General features: G+C 36.5%; 1 non-coding gene across 1 annotated transcript; it reads right to left on the bottom strand.

The window, feature by feature from the left end:
- Window positions 1–1,368: 1,368 nt before the first annotated feature.
- Window positions 1,369–1,470, bottom strand: LOC141845689 (small nucleolar RNA R71). Its single transcript, XR_012603266.1, has one exon. It is a non-coding gene; the product is annotated as a small nucleolar RNA R71 (small nucleolar RNA).
- Between the last annotated feature and the right edge of the window lie 3,799 nt (window positions 1,471–5,269).

The following is a 5,269-nucleotide window of genomic DNA, read 5'->3' as shown; positions in this document are numbered from 1 at the left end:
AGTCGAGGTTCTATTTATCCTTCTTATCGATTTAGTCTTTCCTTCTTTCTTTCTTCAATTCGTTATGGGTTCTTGAGGTTTTTCTCTCATGGGTTCACATCACCACAAGACAAACTCGATGAGTTCAAAAGTTCTTTCAAGAACTAAGAGATCACACAAACAAGAGCTTCACCCAAAAGTTGTTATTTCCATAAACATACTCGCTCCCTTATATAGTGGGAAGAAGTAAGAGTAATACATGCGTGCAATTAAATAGTTTAGCAACTCAAATCAAACTAGTCCCCTTACTCATGAGTAAGCAACTTGAATCAAATTAGTCCTCTAACTCATTGAATGAGTAAGCAACTCAAATCAAACTAAACTCTCTTTACTCATTTAATGAGTAAGCAACTCAAATCAAACTAGTCCTCTTACTCATGAGTATGCAACTCAAATCAAACTAGTCCTCTTACTCATTTATTGTAAGAATGAGTACTCATTCCATCATGAATAAAGCTCAATCACATTAATGCTCCCTTGATTGATACTTTGATTTATTTGGATCTCTTCTTTTTCATAATCAGTAAAATGCCCTTCTATTAGTCCGTTTAGTGCTTCCTTGAAATGTTATTCCCGAAGTCTTATAACTGGACCTTCTGGAAGTCATAAATGATCATTTGTTTGATGTGCATCATGATCAACTCCTTGATGTGCATTAAACTGTTTACTTATTTTGATTTCGTCTAGACAGCCTAATTTGTTTGTAACTAGTATTCAAACCATGCACTTGTGGTGCCACACGCATCATATTTTTGGTGCCATTGTCGGGGATTGAATTTTCTTAATATTAGTCTTATTTGCAATTTGATTAATCTAATTTATGCTCATTTTTTATTTTATCCCTTATAGGTGAAAAGGTTTTTCTTGTATTCAAAGATTTGATAAAAGAGGAATTCTTCTAACAATGGCACCGAAGATTGAAAGAACTTTTCATGCAAAGAAGATGATAAGTAGCTAGAGAACAACAAACAATGGTTGCCAATGATGAGAATAGGTCTTTAAAGGACTATGCCTCACCAAGTCCAAGAGAATTGAGATCTAGCATCACAAGACCTCTGATTGATGCTAACTTTGAGTTGAAACCTGCACTACTATCCATGATATAGGAGCACCAATTTGGAGGCGTACTTAGAGATATTCTTAGAATGTTGCGAGGCACTAAAATTTAATGTTGCTTCTACAGATGCTATTAGGTTGCGATTGTTCCCTTTCTCTTTAAGGGACAAGGCTAGAGCTTGATTACATTCCTCTTCCACCAGGATGTATCAAAATATGGTATCAAATGGAACAATGTTTTCTTATAAATACTTTCCTCCTAGCAAGGCAACACATGTTAGAAACCAAATCACAAAGCTTTGCACAAAAGGAATCATTGTTTGATTCATAGGATAGATTCAAGGGGTTGTTGCAATAATGCCCCCATCATGACTGGAAAGATGGTTGATTATCCACACGTTTTACAATGGGATCACATACTCCATAAAGTTTCATTGGATTCCACTACTAGAGGTGCCTTAATGAATAAAAGATTAGATGAAGCCTACAACATCATTGAGAGTGTGACATTGAATCACCACTAATGGGCGAATGAAAGAGGTAATCTCCTAAATGCTGCAGGTAAGTATGATGTGAATGCTTTAGATCTTATTTTAGCAAAGATGGACACTCTAACCAAAAGATTTGATCAATTTAATGTTAGTGTTGTGAATGTTGCTAATATTTCTTATGAGATTTGTGGTGCAACAAGACATACAACTATGAATTATCAAATAGGATTGCACCTTCACAAGGAGTACAAATGGAGCAAGTGGATGCAACAACAACTACAACCAGCGGTCACAGAATGATCCTTATGCTAACACCTTATAACCCTGGTTGGAGGAACTATCCAAAATTTTCTTATAGGAACAATCAGAATTTAGTTGGACAAGACAACTATGGATCACCACTAGGATTTCAACAAATACAAAAATCAAAAATAATTTGTTTGGGCGAGATCTAGCCGTTTTGGAGAGGTTTTCTCGGTAGTCGAAGTCTATAAGTGTCCCAACACTTGTTGCTTCGCTTCTACGAGAAAAATACCCAAAAATACTATAAAATTCATAAAATTCTAGAAACTTACAGTAGACTAATTTTTCATAAAAATTAAAATTAAAACATGTATGGTTTCGCACTTGGCTCTGATACCACTGTTGGATTTTTCGGGCCACAAAAATCGCTTTTTGCGTTGCGAAAACCCCGAAACCCATGCCACCGGATCCGTGCGAAAATAATAAAATTGCACATACATGTTTTTACTCCTAGATCTACTTTAGATCTACATGTAAAAAGACTTTTACCCTCGATGCGTGCCCTTCGCGTATCCCACTCGTCCAAACGGATGCCGGATCTTGAGAACGTCAAGTGTCGCTCCTCTATTGGTATCCACACGGACAATATGGTGGAGAAAACGAAACCACAAGGTGTGCTAGCACCTTAGGAAGTTTCGGCCAGCACTAGAGGAGAGGGAGAAGGGAGAAAACTCTAAGGAGAGGAGAAGGAGAGAATGAGAGTTAGAATGAAAAACCAAATCCAAAACCTCCCTTAAGAGTGGCCGGCCACATTGAGCTCCATCAAAGCCAATAAATGTCATCAATTGCCATGAGTTACAAACCTCCTTTGTAACCCCCATGAGGTGGCAACCCTTGATGATGTGGAGCATCATCCACTACAAAAAAATAACCAATCTGCGACGAAATCTGGGACGAATTTTAACAAAAAATTCGTCCCAAAAAATTTGGCGACGAATTTTGCAACGAAACAAAATTAGTCGCAATCAAGTCGTCGCCAAAAATCTGCGTCGAAAAATCCACATTTGTCGCCATTTTTTGCGACGAAAATAAAATTTCGTCGCCAAATTCGTCGCCAATTGGCGACGAATTTTGGAGTTCGTCGCCAATTGGCGACTTCGTCGCCAATTGGCGACGAAACCAGATTCGTCGCCAATTGGCGACGAAATCCAAAATTCGTCGCCAATTGGCGACGAATTCCAAAATTCGTCGCCAATTGGCGACGAATCCATAATTCGTCGCCAATTGGCGACGAATCAACAATTCGTCGCCAATTGGCGACGAATCTGTTTTCGTCGCCAATTGGCGACGAACTCCAAAATTCGTCGCCAATTGGCGACGAAAACAGTTTTCGTCGCCAATTGGCGACGAAAATGTTTTCGTCGCCAATTGGCGACGAATTTTGGAGTTCGTCGCCAATTGGCGACGAATTTGGCAACGAATCTTGAATTCGTTGCAAATTACGATAAATAGTAAACTTACGATATATTTGTGACGAACTGGTATTCGTTGCTAATTTCGTCGCAAATTGGCGACGAATCCTATATTCGTCGCAGATTTCGTTGCAAAAACAAAAAAAAATTTCAATGCAATATTCGTTTTGGTGATTATCCTGTATATACAAACAATATCGATCCAATCGGATCGATTCATAAATACATGTAACCTGTAACAAACAAGCAAATCAAATCTAATACAAATAAAACAATAACATCCATTCATTTCATCCAAATATCCATAACATACATGAATCCATAACAAACAAATCATCCATATCCATAACATCCAAATATCCATAACATCTACAATCCATAAAAATCATAATACAATCCAGCAAATAAGTACATTAGACATGTATGTACATGTCTATAAGTCTAACCAAGTCACATCATCATAATACAGGAAGGCAAGAGACAAAGTACTGGTACAAACAAATCAGAAGATATATGAAGACAAGATAGAAGAGATCATCGTAGTCCGCCAGAAACTCTGCTTGATTCTCCATCACTATCTTGTCTTCGCCTGCATAGAAAAATAAGATAAAGAGAAAGTATCATTCTTAAAATTAAAACTAATACTAAAACCTATAAATTAAATATGTAAAGACTAACCTTTTTTTTTTGATTTGTTTATAAAAACCTGTGTAACAAAAAAACAAACAGTATTATTAACAATATATAAATTATTAACTTGCAGCTGTAATAAAAAGCATGTCACATAAATAAAATAATGCTTACAAAAATGCATACACAAAAAAACTCATGAAGGATCACTTTAGAGTTTATGATTTATTATTTAAGGGTTTACGAGTTTAGATTTTTATAGATTAGTTATTTTTTAAGGTTTAGGATTTTTGGGTTTAGGATTTAGGGTTTGAGGAATTAGGGTTTAATAGATATAGGATTTAGGGAGAGGATTAATTAGGGGGTTTAGGGTTTGAGGAATTAGGGTTTAGTGTTTAGGGGCTTTAGAGTTTATGATTTTTTGTTTAAAGGTTTACGAGTTTAGGTTTTTATGGATTAATAATTTTTTAAGATTTAGGGGGTTTAGGGTTTTTGGGTTTAGGTTTACGATTTAGGGTTTGAGGAATTAGGGTTTAAGAGGTTTAGGATTTAGAGGGAGGATTTAGGAGTCTAGGGTTTGAGGAATTAGGATTTAGTGTTTAGGGGCTTTAGAGTTTATGATTTATTGTTTAAGGGTTTACGAGTTTAATTATGTTTTTATGGATTAATGATTTTTTAAGGTTTAGGGGTTTATGATTTTTGGGTTTAGGTTTAGGATTTAGGGTTTGAGGAATTAGGATTTTGTGTTTTTTCTTTGAAGAGGAGAACTAATTAACAGATGTAGGAGCCGACCATGTTTTTTTTCCTACTGGAGACACCAATTTAATATACAACATCATCTAAATTATAAATCACAAAACAGAAATAAATTTAAATTATTTGCTAAGAGCTACAATGATGTCGGTCACAATTGGTTGAGAAAATAATTCACAATCTATACAATTAAACATTCAATGTACAAAAAGTTTACACTAGCTTGTCAATATTATTATTAAAAATTACACTAGCTTGTCAATATAAATGTAAAATACCTAAACTTGAGGGTTTATTTGTAAATAAAGAGGGCCGGTCGCCGGTGGAGGAAGACGGCGATCGGATCTGTGGGTTGGAGGCTTCGAGTTCTCATCGGAAGGTGGCTTGGGTTCGCGAGGAGGGTGCGGATCGGGCGGCAGCAGACCGAAAGGGGAAAAAGGAAATCCGGTGAGTGGGGCTTTGGATCTTTAGATTTCTTCGATTTCTTTAGATCTTGATGGTTTCTCTTCCCACAGCACATTGATTGGGAGTTGATTTGGTTTGGCCGGCTGTGGGGAGTTGCCGTTGGTTTCTGCGGCAAGCAAA

The sequence above is a fragment of the Curcuma longa genome, chromosome 14 (assembly GCF_044706935.1).
Source record: "Curcuma longa cultivar G26 ecotype Majalengka, Jawa Barat chromosome 14, ITB_CL_G26_1.1, whole genome shotgun sequence".
NCBI classification, from domain to species: domain Eukaryota; kingdom Viridiplantae; phylum Streptophyta; class Magnoliopsida; order Zingiberales; family Zingiberaceae; genus Curcuma; species Curcuma longa.
Note: the sequence above shows the minus strand (reverse complement) of the source record. Positions and strands in the feature narration are given on the sequence as shown.